This window comes from Aedes aegypti, chromosome 1 (assembly GCF_002204515.2).
Source record: "Aedes aegypti strain LVP_AGWG chromosome 1, AaegL5.0 Primary Assembly, whole genome shotgun sequence".
Lineage (NCBI taxonomy): Eukaryota > Metazoa > Arthropoda > Insecta > Diptera > Culicidae > Aedes > Aedes aegypti.
Genome location: NC_035107.1, coordinates 141,523,535 through 141,539,114, shown reverse-complemented (window position 1 = coordinate 141,539,114; position 15,580 = coordinate 141,523,535).

Below are 15,580 nucleotides of genomic sequence, written 5' to 3'. Positions count from 1 at the left end.
TCCTCGAGCGCTATCAGTCTGTTAAACAGAATTTTGCACGCCGAATTCAGCAGGGTAATTTCTCTGTAATTGGCACACTCCAGTTCACGCCCTTCATTGTAGATTGGCGTATAAGGCCAGCCTTTGGGCAATTCTTCGTCCTCCCATACCTTCAGAAGTACTCGGTGGATCGACTGATAAAGCTGCTAACTTTCGTGCTTGAGATGCTCAACCGAGATCTCGTCCTTCCCAGCAGCCTTACAATTCTACAATTCGCTGATAACCTTTTTAACCTCTCCTATGGTCAGTGAGTCCACTGTTTGATCGTTGTCATTAATGTTCATCCTGTTCCTCGCTAAATTTCCATTTTCACCGTTCAACAATTGCTGAAAGTGCTCCTTCCACCTGGCAGCCACCATCGTCAGCAATTTCTCTTCTCGATCATTGCACATGGCGGGCACTAGTACGGTATTGTGCCGCACACCATTGACCGTTGCATAGAATCTCTGCATATCATTCCGGTTCATGCTTTCTTGAGCTTTAGTTACCACACTTTATTCAAGCTGCCTTCTCTTTCTGCGGTGGATTCGCTTTTCTTCGGCTCTCGCTGCCGAGTTCCACTCTCTGTTTTGTCGGGTACCGGCCACAAACATACTGCTTCTGGCGACATTTTTCATGTCTGTCACTCTCTGGCACTCTTCATCGAACCAGTCGTTTCGTCTTCGTCGTTGACCAGTGCCAATCACTTCCCGCGCAATTGTTGTCACAGCTTCGTGGATAGGGTCCCACAGGCTGTTGACATCTACAGCAACGTTGATTCTTCCCAACTGTTCGTCTAGCTGCTGGCGGTACTGTGCAGCTACCCCATCAGTCGACAAGTGTTGTATATTGAAGCGGTCTGTTTGTTCTGGAATTCATGACGCTGGATAACCGCGCTCGAACTTTAGGTACAACGAGATAATGATCCAAATCTATATTAGGACCTCGGAAGGTCCTGACATCCATGACATCTGAGAAATGTCGCCCATTAACCAGAACGTGGTCTTTTTAGGAGCTTATTTAGCGCCACTCGGGTGTCGCCAGGTGTATTGGAGGTTATTCTTTCGTGAGAAGTAGGTACTGCTGATTGCCATGCTTCTAGCAGCAGCAAAGGTTACTAGCCGCAGGCCATTATCATTGGTAATGGTATGGACGCTCTCCGTTCCAATGACGGGTCGGAAGAAATCTTCTTTCCCGATCTGCGCATTTGCATCTCCGATGACTATCTTGACATCTTGTTTTGGGCACTCTTCGTAGGCCTTATCCAGGCTTTCATAGAACTCGTCCTTCATGTCATCGGGCTTATCGTTCGTTGGCGCATATACACTACCCGCCATAAGTATGGAATCGCATCATCTAGTATTGCAACACCTCAATTGAATATTGCAGCACCCCCCAAAAAGTTTAGCATCACCCGTAAGCTATTACACTAATGACGCAATATCTTGGAAACCTTACTTTCTAGAAAGCTGCGGTCTTCAGCAAAGTTGTTCAGAAGCCTTACGGCGTTCATCAGCTGACATTTTTAATGCGCCATTTTGCCGCTACGTGGCGCTAGTGTGCATGTAATTTGATCATATTTCAGACGGCTCTAGCTCATGAACCTGGCCACTTAGAATGTTCGTGTCTTCAGCAAAGTTGTTCAGAAGCTTAAAAGCAATCTGAGGCAGCATTGATTGGTTAGCAATTTCGCCGCAACTTGGCGCTAGTGTGCATGTAAATTGGTCATATTTTAGACGGCTCTAGCTCATTAACCTGACCACTTAGAATGTTCGTGTTTTCAGCAAAGTTGGTCAGAACCTTAAAAGCAATCTGAGACAGCACTGATTGGTTAGCAATTTTGCCGCTACGTGGCGCTAGTGTGCATGTCATTTGATCATATTCTAGCAGGCTCTAGCTCATGAACCTGACCACTTAGAATGTTCGTGTTTTCAGCAAAGTTGGTCAGAAGCTTAAAAGCAATGTGAGGCAGCACTGATTGGTTAGCAATTTTGCCGCTACTTGGCGCTAGTGTGCATGTGAATTGGTCATATTTTAGACGGCTCTAGCTCATGAACCTGACCACTTAGAATGTTCGTGTCTTCAGCAAAGTTGTTCCGAAGCTTAAAAGCAATCTGAGGCAGCACTGATTGGCTAGCAATTTTGCCGCTACGTGGCGCTAGTGTGCATGTAAATTGGTCATATTTTAGACGGCTCTAGCTCATGAACCTGACCACTTGGAATGTTCGTGTCTTCAGCAAAGTTGGTCAGAAGCTTAAAAGCAATCGGAGACAGCACTGATTGGTAAACAATTTTGCCGCTACGTGGCGCTAGTGTGCATGTAAATTGGTCATGTTTAAGACGGCTCTAGCTCATGAACCTGACCACTTAGAATGTTCGTGTCTTCAGTAAATTTGTTCAGAAGCTTAAAAGCAATGTGAAACAGCACTGATTAGTTAGCAATTTTGCCGCTACGTGGCGCTAGTGTGCATGTAAATTGGTCATATTTTAGACGGCTCTGGCTCATGAACCTGACCACTTAGAATGTTCGTGTCTTCAGCAAAGTTGGTCAGAAGCTTAAAAGCAATCTGAGACAGCACTGATTGGTTAGCAATTTTGCCGCTACGTGGCGCTAGTGTGCATGTCATTTGATCATATTTCAGACGGCTCTAGCTCATGAACCTGACAACTTAGAATGTTCGTATTTTCAGCAAAGTTGGTCAGAAGCTTAAAATCAATCTGAGGCAGCACTGATTGATTAGCAATTTTGCCGCTACGTGGCGCTAGTGTGCATGTCATTTGATCATATTCTAGCAGGCTCTAGCTCATGAACCTGACAACTTAGAATGTTCGTGTTTTCAGCAAAAGTTCAGAAGCTTAAAAGCAATGTGAGGCAGCACTGATTGGTTAGCAATTTTGCCCTACGTGGCGCTAGTGTATATGTCATTTGATCATATTCTAGCAGGATCTAGCTCATGAACCTGACCACTTAGAATGTTCGTGTCTTCAGCAAAGTTGTTCAGAAGCTTAAAAGCAATGTGAGGCAGTCACCACAATAGATCAAATTAATGGTCGCAGTGGTATCATGTCCCCACAAAGGAAAAAAAAATGTGTGGCAGCACTGATTGGTTAGCAATTTTGCCGCTATGTGGTGCTAGCGTAAAGCTGAGAGAGGAGACAGCTCACTGACAGTTGGCATGTTTTCTTGCTTTCTTAGACTTCTTTCTTTAGTTCTTGGGTTGTGCACAACGGTCTAATGATCTTATTTTGGTCAAAATCATTCACTCATTGTTGTTCACTGTGAAAAAGGTATTAATAAAAAAACAATAGCAGTTTGCCAACACAGGACTATATTTAAGTATTCAACTTTTTAAAATGTGCAGTCATCGAAAAACACCTAGAAAGTTTAATTGCCTTTACCTAAATTCTGACGGTATTTTACGCTTTACTCTTCAAATGTGTGGTTTTCCAGTGTCAGTTTATGACAGGTTCCCTTGTCTTTTGGGAACTCGCAATTAAGGCCATCTGTCTCCTCTTTCTCAGATGTGCAGGTAGATTTGGTTATATTTTCGCGGGCTCTAGCACATGATCTTGACCACCTAGAATGTTCGTATCTTCAGCAAATATTTAGAAGAAAGCATTTTCTAAGAACCTGTTTACTTAGACAAAATTCAAAACATTGTGGAATATAATACAGTGAGCACCCGATTTTGTCAGCCCCTCGATGAATTTTAGGCTGACAAAATGGGGAACCTGACAAAATCGGGTCATTTTATTATGTTCCTGTTTTTCAAATTTCGACGTGTTAATGATTGCTTGTGAAACGCGTCAAGAACTTGCATGGACTTATAAGAGTTCATTAAAAAATTACGTAATGCAAAATTTGTCAGTTTTAGACCCCCTTTCACCTCCACGTAACAACTTTTGTATAGAAAATTTAAAATTTTTCTTTGAACCGTAACATTATGTAAGACCCCCTCCCTCCCCTGTTGCGTTACGTAATATTTGAACGGTCCCTAAGGGGTCGATGGCCATTGGCGTAGCCAGGTTTTTTCATCAGGGGGGGGGGGTGTGGGCTTGAGAAGATCGATTCTTAACATTTCATTCACGATTTTCACGACAAAACGATCATTATACATTACACTCTTTTTGCATGAAACATAAAACTATACAAGATACCCATCGAATTTTTTTCATAGTAAGCTAAGTAAAGTCCTAAACGCGTCTTATTTCAATGTTGAGTGACGGGTCTATTTAAAGTCTTGCAGATTTACCTATTGGAAAAATTCCAAAGATTCGATTCGTTGTGGTCCCTTTGATCGCCAATTTTGCTTTGTCCAGTAAAACAAATGGAATCAACCTGAGTTCCTAGTTATACATGATCGATGAATTATCTAAAAATTTCTCACAGAACACTGAAATTCCTAAAGAGGTTCATATTAAAATTCCTCTTGATTTAGAAACTCCTTCGAAATAGCATAAATAATTGCCTCGAAGCTCTTCTTGGAATTCATTTTAGTATAATTCAAAGAATGTTTCATACAGTGTTTTAACATAATTTTTCCTAAATATTGTTTTAAAACTCAATGTTTGGAAATGGAATGTGTGTAAAAATATTTCTTACTGTATGAAAACCAAGAAATTTTCTTTAGTTTTTATGATTTTTTTTTGCTGGGTTTTTAGCGCAGAAGTATTCATAAATTACATCACATGAAGTTGTGAATAAATCTCATAAATTATTCCTATACCTAAGGGATGATTTAATGCTTCAAAATGATTTTGGTGAAATTCCTAGTCAAGTTCCTGAAAATCTCGTGAGCAAATTTTGAAGTTTATCTCGAGACATACTGAAGATAAAAATGGAATGAATTCAACAAGGGCTAAAAGAAGATAATTATTGAAGTAATTACTTGAAAAATAAAAAAAATTCTATTAGAATTTTGAGTGAAGTTTGTGGTCGAGTTCAAGTTCAAGCAAAAATCAATTTTAATTTAGACGCAAAACCCTTTCGGTGTACCCAGTATGTTTCTGGAACAATTTATGAAATTATTGTTTGGAAATTTTTGAAAGAAAAGTTTCAACAGGAATCCATAGATTAAGTTTTGAAATAGTATTGAGAGAAATTCTCGGAGGAATTCATGAATGAACCTACACACAAGTTTTTTTTGTCATAAACTCGGCTGTATGAATCCCGTTTTTTAATTTTAAGAATGATTTAACTAGCGAGTTGCCAAGTTGCTAAGTAAAGAAACACAGTTTTATGATACTTGAGATCGCTGTACATAAATCGTTTAATATTTGGCATATTAAATTGAGTTTTTATGGAAGAATTTTTAGAATCACCTCTAGAAAACACCTTTAAATTTTGTTGAGGAATCTCTGGAGAAATTCGAGGTACAGCCAGGAACGATTTATCGAATAATTTCAGGAATAATTGGAGAAACACGTTGGAGAAATATCTGGAGGATTATGAATGATATCTCGAGTGGAATTCCTGTGGGAAATACGAGGAGTCCGATTACTCTAATAATAATATTCTGCTGCAGACACGAACATTCTAAGTGGTCAGGTTTATGAGCTGGAGCCGTCTAAAATATGGCCAATTTACATGCACACTAGCGCCACGTAGGGCAAAATTGCTAACCAATCAGTGCTGCCTCAGATTGCTTTTAAGCTTCTGAACAACTTTGCTGAAGACACGAACATTCTAAGTGGTCAGGTTCATGAGCTAGAGCCGTCTAAAATATGACCAATTCACATGCACACTAGCGCCACGTAGCGGCAAAATTGTTAACCAATCAGTGCTGTCTCACATTGCTTTTAAGCTTCTGACCAACTTTGCTGAAAACACGAACATTCTAAGTTGTCAGGTTCATGAGCTAGAGCCTGCTAGAATATGATCAAATGACATGCACACTAGCGCCACGTAGCGGCAAAATTGCTAACCATTCAGTGCTGTCTCAGATTGCTTTTAAGCTTCTGAACAACTTTGCTGAAGACACGAACATTCTAAGTTGTCAGGTTCATGAGCTAGAGCGGTCTAAAATATGACCAATTTACATGCACACTAGCGCCACGTAGCTGCAAAATTGCTAACCAATCAATGCTGCCTCAGATTGCTTTTAAGCTTCTGAACAACTTTGCTGAAGACACGAACATTCCAAGTGGTCAGGTTCATGAGCTAGAGCCGTCTAAAATATGACCAATTTACATGCACACTAGCGCCACGTAGCGGCAAAATTGCTAGCCAATCAGTGCTGCCTCAGATTGCTTTTAAGCTTCTGAACAACTTTGCTGAAGACACGAACATTCTAAGTGGCCAGGTTCATGAGCCATAGCCGTCTTAAATATGACCAATTTACATGCACACTAGCGCCACGTAGCGGCAAAATTGCTAACCAATCAATGCTGCCTCAGATTGCTTGTAAGCTTCTGAACAACTTTGCTGAAGACACGAACATTATAAGTGGTCAGGTTCATGAGCTAGAGCCGTCTAAAATATGACCAATTCACATGCACACTAGCGCCACGTAGCGGCAAAATTGTTAACCAATCAGTGCTGTCTCACATTGCTTTTAAGCTTCTGACCAACTTTGCTGAAAACACGAACATTCTAAGTTGTCAGGTTCATGAGCTAGAGCCTGCTAGAATATGATCAAATGACATGCACACTAGCGCCACGTAGCGGCAAAATTGCTAACCATTCAGTGCTGTCTCAGATTGCTTTTAAGCTTCTGAACAACTTTGCTGAAGACACGAACATTCTAAGTTGTCAGGTTCATGAGCTAGAGCGGTCTAAAATATGACCAATTTACATGCACACTAGCGCCACGTAGCTGCAAAATTGCTAACCAATCAATGCTGCCTCAGATTGCTTTTAAGCTTCTGAACAACTTTGCTGAAGACACGAACATTCCAAGTGGTCAGGTTCATGAGCTAGAGCCGTCTAAAATATGACCAATTTACATGCACACTAGCGCCACGTAGCGGCAAAATTGCTAGCCAATCAGTGCTGCCTCAGATTGCTTTTAAGCTTCTGAACAACTTTGCTGAAGACACGAACATTCTAAGTGGCCAGGTTCATGAGCCATAGCCGTCTTAAATATGACCAATTTACATGCACACTAGCGCCACGTAGCGGCAAAATTGCTAACCAATCAATGCTGCCTCAGATTGCTTTTAAGCTTCTGAATAACTTTGCTGAAGACACGAACATTATAAGTGGTCAGGTTCATGAGCTAGAGCCGTCTAAAATATGACCAATTTACATGCACACTAGCGCCACGTAGCGGCAAAATTGCTAGCCAATCAGTGCTGCCTCAGATTGCTTTTAAGCTTCTGAACAACTTTGCTGAAGACACGAACATTCTAAGTGGCCAGGTTCATGAGCTAGAGCCGTCTAAAATATGACCAATTTACATGCACACTAGCGCCACGTAGCGGCAAAATGGCGCATTAAAAATGTCAGCTGATGAACGCCGTAAAGCTTCTGAACAACTTTGCTGAAGACCGCAGCTTTCTAGAAAGTAAGGTTTCCAAGATATTGCGTCATTAGTGTAATAGCTTACGGGTGATGCTAAACTTTTTGGGGTGCTGCAATATTCAATTGAGGTGTTGCAATACTAGATGATGCGATTCCATACTTATGGCGGGTAGTGTATGCTGATCAGGCTGTAGTTGAAGAACTTGCCCTTCATTCTCAACACACATATTCGGTCGCTTACCAGTTTCCACCGAATAATTCGCTTCATCTGCTTCCCAATCACTATGAAGCCAATTCCACGTCCTGCTCTGTGGTACTTAAATGAAGTGTTGGCGATAGGGTCCACCGCTCGGAACTCACGTTCTCCGGTTCTCGGCCAGCGTATTTCCTGGATAGCTTCCACGTTTACGCCGACATTCCGCAGTTCACGTGTCAGGAGCCCAACACGCTCGGGTGCATTCAAAGTTCTCACGTTCCAAGATCAAACTTTCCAATCGTTGTCCTTTATTCGTTGCCGGGTCTGTTGCCGTAAAATCAATCCGTTTGCTCTACTCATAGGTCATAGGTCATAGCCACCACAACCATCCACCTTTATCAGGGTTTTGGACCTGTAGCTTGTTTCAATTTCTTTCGGACATGCTACTATGGTGAGCCGTCATGCGCTAGCGGTGTTCAAGGCCCGTACCTTTATCATATTTGTGACATTCTTCCCAATAGCTATTCTTATTCTCTATCTCTCTGCGTCAACATTGATAATGAAACCAAACACCATCAGTTCTATCTATCGCTAGAATTGCATGAATCGAAAACAGTGGTATCTATACAGTTGAATGCCGTATTTATCACTAACTGAACAATCTTATTCCCATAATGTTAGTAGGAAATGCAGGAGATCATCAAACGAGTTGTGACAATTTTGCATTTCAGTTACAAATGATTGGTATTTCCTCGAATTTATTATGTAATTCTAATTTGTTTCTCAATTATCAGGGATACAAATCTGAAATACAAATATTTTGCACCAGGATACAGAAATACAGATAATTCAATGAAAAATAATGAATATAATTTGGTAACCCTGCCGATTCTCCGGATTTCTAGTAACTACGGCTATATAACCAACTTACCTCTCCCAGATGGACATAAGAACGTAGCCGGCGCCATCATCAATTTAGTAATTGAGAGTAGAGTAATTTTGCATATAAAAAAAAATCTTTATAGCTTGTAGGCAGTTCGATTTAGTAGCAATCTTGAAATCCAGGTGAGAATTTTTTTTTAATTTTTAAGAATTCCTATCGGAATCTATTTTGAAGATTTATACTAGAAACAAATATACAGCCGAACCTCTTTTTACGCCCCTAACTGGGGGAGCGCAAAAGGAGGGAGCGTAAAATGGAATTCGGAGCGTAAGTTGGAATTTGGAGCGTAAAAAGAATCAGAGGCGTAATAAAGCTTTTCGTTTTTTCTCGAGAAATTTTGCGAAGAGGTGGGGTTTATCCGTGGTACTTCTCAAGGGTATCAATAGGGATGACGTAAAACAAAGTCTAACGCCATTTTGAAATCCAAGATGGCGACTTCCGGTTTAGGAAAATCGCTTGAAACCCACTAAATATGGGTATTTTTAGAACAGGACCGATGGGTAGATGACGGAAATCGATGTTCGATCCTATGCCGGACAAACCCAAACCGGAAGTCGCCATCTTGGATTCAAAATGGCATCGGACATCGATTTCTGTCATCTACCCATCGGTCCTGTTCCAAAAATACCCATATTTAGTGGGTTTCAAGTGAACAAAAAAACAAACAAATCTAAAAGCCTATTGAAATCCCAAATTTCATTCAGAGATTTCACAATTCCAGAGTTAGAGAGGTATCGAGTTGTAGATCAAAGAACTACTTAGCGAATGCTTTCCAAGAGACTACCAAGGTAACTGGGAAAATCAACTTTCAATTTGGTTCTCTAACGCGATATCGAGATACGGACTATCCAGTAAGGAAGGGTTGATTGTTATTCATTCCAGCTAACTATCAAGAGTTTTGTAAAAAAGGGGTTATTGAAGCAAAATGATATTAACATGTTCCGCTCATGTTCCACATGTAGCATATATTTAGTAGTCACTTTTTCAAAAATATTGAAAACTTTGTGGAACTTTTTTTTACATTTTTAAAACTTTGTGAAACAAAAACTTAAAAAACGTTATCAGTTTTGTGTACATAATCTATGCATACTCCTTTCAGAGATATGTTAGGAGTCATCATTACTAGATTATTTCCAAGCAACGCTCTATTTGCTTGATTACTTCACTGATGTGCCATTAATCAGCGGTGATGATCGATCCAGTTCATCGAATTTCCAATCCTCAACCGTCGCCTATGCTTTCCGACCAACGCTGCCAACAACGGTGAATATGGACGACGGTAATATAATGACGCTACCGGGTGATGAACGGTGACCCGACCGCAAGGCTTCATAGAGCCAGGAGCCGATCGATGGCGGTTCCACTGCAAAGATGCAGAAACCTGGAAAATGGCAGATTTATTTTTGGTTTGGGATTTTCCGTCTTTTGCTTGTGTCTGGTGTGGATACCTAAGAGAGTCGAGCAAGGAAAGCGTCGAAAGCTCTGGCTTGTACAGTAGTAGTTAGAAATGTACTACCTAGTCAGTCATGTTTCTTCATTCGATATTACTCACCAACACAAACAAAAAAGGTAATACATAAAAAGCAAATCCGAACGATGTTATTGTTTCTAGTAACATAGAAACATGAAATGATAGAATTCTGCCCTCCACTGTATATCCCTCAAACGGGTTTTAAAGTATCTTAAGGTGGACATGCCTGGAATAGGAATGCGAAACTAGGCCAAATAAAATCCCACAATCGGCATAGAATATCCGTAAACGCCTATGGGATTTGTTTAATTTCATTATGCTAAATCATAAGGAGGCGTAGCGTAGGAAGTTACAACCGTAGCAAACCGCTTTTCTTTCAATTGATACAAAGGTAGGTGGGAAGCTTATTTTCTGTGGATTCATTACATACGTGGTGAAAGAACTACATACATATGAAATAGTAGTTTACGGAACAAGTTGCAGAATGATGAAAAATAACATATATCGTTTTATTTTTGTTCTGAAGCACTTTGATTTGATGGAGACATTAAACCATGATTGAAACAAAATCAGCTAATATAATGGAAGCTGTTTCCATTTGTTTAAATAATTGAAATTGAAAGCAATTGCTTACAAGACTATACTGCCCATAGAAGCCCATATGTCCCATATGGATTTTCGAACCAACACCGTTTTTCAATATATACTTTACCATGCATACAAAAATTTACACACTTTGTTTGAAAATGTTGTGCAAAACTATGAAGCTTTTGTAGTTCCCAAAGGGCGGGACAGCCTACTGATACCGTATGCCCAGGGAACCCAAGCACGACAATGCGGCACGGTATCAGCATTACATACGCATATACGTGCTTATTCTGCGCGGCGTGTGAGTCGAGACGACTCGCTCTCACCGCGAGTGACGTGAGACGACTAATGTTAATCAAATGGGAGCGAGTCGACAATTGTCACCTCATTCGACTCGTGTCACCTCACACGCCGCGCAGAATAGGCACGATAGAGTAATTATTTGATGCATGTCAGTTTTATATACGCATATAATGCTGTTATAATGCCAGCAAAGGCGAAATAGCGTGCCACTATAATGCAAAGATGTAATCGTCCTTTTCTGCACCACTAATGCTTATAGAAGACCACGTGAGAAAAGTCAGTTTTTTTCGCCAGGCTTTAATGGAGAATATCTTGTGCTTTCGCGTACGCAGCCAGAGAGCTTTCGCGTATGCGACCAAGCAGCTGGTACACGAGGTAAATAAATAAATTAATGAAAATGGGTACATCGAATAGTATAGGAAAATATAATAAAATGATTGAAATAGTACTTCTCTGTATCAGACATATTCATTTTGGTGGTTTTTATCCTTTAGAGGGTTTGCCATTGCCACATTTTGATCCTTATTTTATGATGATGAAAATTACTCATTTTGCGTCTCGAACCTGCGACACCTGCGAACAACAATTGTCGAGTTGTTGAAGTCCTGATCCTTTACTCCTTCGGCTACATAAGATGAATATTCTATAGGGTTTAAGTAACCGTCGATTGTCATATTTGAAGATTGTTGAACCGAAAAATATCAACAATCTTCAAATATAAGATGAATATTGTTATTAAACCATCACTTTTCCCCGTCATAAAACCTGCGATTGTAGTAGTGAGAAGATTTATTTTTGACTCCCTATTACCACTATATGCAAACACAAAGCACGTGGTATATCTATCGAAACACTGGAGGACATTCACACATGCCCTATATGCGAATATAGAACCAATATACAGTCGAAGCTTGTTATAACGACATTGCAAGGGACCGTCGTAATAGAGAAATGTCATTATAGAGAATAGTTATAACATCAAAACATTTTTCAAGGGATCGAAAAATGTCGCTATAGTGAGCTTTTGTCGCTTTAAAAGTTGTCGTTATAACGAGCTTCGACTGTAGTGCTTTTTCAATGCTTGTATGCATCTCTCTCTCTGTCTCTCTCTCTTGTTTTGTTTTACAGTGCTGTTGTGAATAATAGCAGCGCATGTCGATTTTCATACAAAATGCTCAACTTTGACATGCTGTAGTTTTGTTCCCTTTCAAGCAATCGAGCTGAAATTTTCTCCACAGAACTACAAATATAATCAATTTTGTAAATACAAAATTTCAACTCTTTAATGAATGTTCGAATCCTCTGAGCAGAATCTCCAATAGAGAAACTTTAAAGTAGATGAAGTACCGTGTACCTTTTAATTCCGCTCCTAAATGCTTATCTTTGACAGATACGCGTATTTCGACTACCACTTGCAGTCTTCTTCAGTGTCAGTTACTCGTATCCACTGAAGAAATCGTCGCATCTCTCTACCTTAAATACTAACACCAGATAAGTACCTACACAATCAAACTACCTAGGAAAAATTTCGACAGGAGTATACCTGTCATGTCTTGGTCAGAATTGAAAAGGGGGATAATAATAATTATACAAATCCCTAACTATCTACCTATGTATTCAAGCTCGTTTATATTTCTTAGGTACAAACTTAAACAGCCTTGATTGTCCGTTTCCTTGATCCCTATTAAGAAGTAAAGAAGGCTTTTGTTTGTAAATTTTAAACTTTCAGCGACGTCTAGTTTCCAAGATGAAGATACGCTTCGTACGATGTCTATGTTATCGCTTGTCATTTGATGTCCATCCTGGAAAACATGTTCAGCCACTTTTGATTTAAAATCATACGCTAATCCCTTTTCTAATTCCTTGTCCGCTTTTTTTACCTCAGCAATATGTTCTTTGAATCTTATTTCTAGTGTTCGTTTTGTTTGTCCTATATAGATTTTATTACAATGGGGGCATGAAATTTTATATACTCCTGCTCTATTCAGTTTATTAATTTTATCCTTTGTTGATCCTAATCTAGATTTAAGCTGACTACTCCTACTGCTGATCCATATTTTCGAAATTTCTTAGCCAAAGGCTGTGTAATCTTGGTATCAAAAAATTTCAAGTTTCAGTTTTTTCTGAGTCCTTGCCGAAAAGTGAGACACTAGGTGAAATTTTTCGAAAAAATAGCAGTTTTTCATTTTAAAATTTTTCTTCTACAAATATTTTTAACATTTTCGGTTTAGGTGTAGGTTTGATAAGTAGGAGGAGATTATTCCAATGGTAAGTGATATACAATTTAAAACTATAATGTCAAGCCGAAATTCAATTTTTAAAAACTGCTATTTTTTCGAACAATTTCACCTAGTATCTCACTTTCCGGCAGGGGCTTAGAAAATTTTGAAATTTTGTGTTTACAAAATTGGGCATATTTGTAGTTCTGTGGAGAAAATTTCAACTCGATTGCTTGAAAGGGAACAAAACTACAGCATGTCAAAGTTGAGCATTTTGTATGAAAATCGACATGCGCTGCTATTATTCAGAACAGCACTGTAGATATACTTTGGTTGAAATTTCACGATTAAATTTAGATTAAACCGATTTTTCAACATGCTTGCAGCCTCCATACAAAATTCTTCGTTTCTCTTATATGGCAAAAACAATACTTTTCTAAACCATCAAAAAACAACTTTTCCGCATCAAAGATATTATAAACTTTGATGATAAGTATTGTTATACACATAAAGTTTGAATTCTGTGGCAAACAAGCTGGCAAACTTGCATGCAAGTTGGCTGAAATAGTCAATATTTGCATTTTCAACAACCAATATCTCAAAAATTGGACGTGCTATGATATTTCTGTAAACGGCAATGGATTCAGCAACCCTTAATTAAGTAAATTCAGGTATTTTGATGCTGGAGACAAAAACGTGTTCCGCAGTCCAAATTCGCTCATACATCATATTACAAAATACATTGTACATTTTCAAAGATATGATTGATACATTTCAAATTATTCTGAAGATACACTTTTAATTTCTCAGAATAGTTTAAAAGCTTGATCTTAAAGTCATAGTTGACAACTGTTTATTTAATACATTTATTGGTTTTTCATAGTATATTTGCTTTTAGTTCATCATTTTAACAATTAAAATTTTATAACGCATTGTTTTCACTGTATCAATCATAAGCCATAAAGGCATTGTCCAAAATGGAACAAGTTGTTATTAAATATATATTTAAAGTTGCTATATTGCTTTAATAGGGAACAATTTCACACATTTCAAGCATTTCAATCAAATTCAATTTTGAAACGTTATGGATGGTAATATTTTAGCTGTGATGGAGGCCTTATTTGATGTGTTCAATGTTTTTTTTTAATTTTCTTTATTGATGGCCTTTGACCTGGCCATTTGAAGCTGCCATTTTAGTTTTGTTTTCTTTTAATATTTTTTTCTTTTTGTAGTTGTCTGATATTCCAACGTAGTATAGGAGGATAGTACATGAGGTGCCTAATTATTTTATAATCTATTGTTTTCTTATATCAATCCACTCTTAGTGAATCATCAAATTTAAAAATGGTCAGGTCATTGATATTTCAACGTAATTTATTTTTTTGAATTTTGTAAAATGTTCTACCAATGATTCAATCCTGTTTGATAAATAACCAGCAGGGTTGGTATGATTCTTTTTAGAAAATTTCTACAAATTGTCTATATTAATTTCTTCAAAAGTCTTTTATCTTAATCAGGAGGTTGTCTAGAAACTACGCATAAGTCGTTATAATGGGAGCCTCAAACAGATTCCTCTGGTATTGTATAATCATAACATATAAAACATGGTCTCAAAGAAAATTGATAAAAATAAGTTTTTTTTTGTAATTTTTCAACCGACTTAACCTAGATTTTCGAATGTCACCTAGCTCATAAACGGACCCTTGCTCAAAAGCAATGCATTATGACTGCTTTAGTTGTTTTTATACCAATCAAACTTATTTAATTGGTTGATTGTATTAGAAGCAGCGAAGTTCAAAATATAGGGTTAAAAAAACGATAAAATTATTGTATGTACTTGAACCGCTGTATCTCGGCCATCCGCAAATATACGCAAAAACTTTTGGTAGCACAAGAAAGAGTGGAGTCTAGGCTTCCACCTCAAACTGGTTACAAGCCGAATCCGATGGAATAACTTAACTTTTAAGGCGAACTAGTAAAAATATAGTAAACATTACCGGTACATTTTAAAATCAATGGGTAAAATTAAAATTAACGTTATTTTTATATCACACATGTAAAATTCATTCAATTTGGTTTAGAAAAATATACACACAATTATTTTTCTTGCCATTTTTTCCCTCAAACCTAATTTTCTAATAATAGTCTCAAATTCCAGTTTTTCAATTTAAACAAAATTGACCTTCATAACAAGCAATGAAATAATGTAATAAATCAAATAAGATAGTAAGTATACAATTACTTACCTTACCTTACCAGTCAGGCTAAGGCCTGGGTGGCCTCTGCTGTACGTAGGAGACGTCTCCATTCGAATCGGTCCATGGCTGCCCGTCGCCAGCCACGCATTCTGCGAAGGGTCCGCAGATCGTCCTCAACTTGA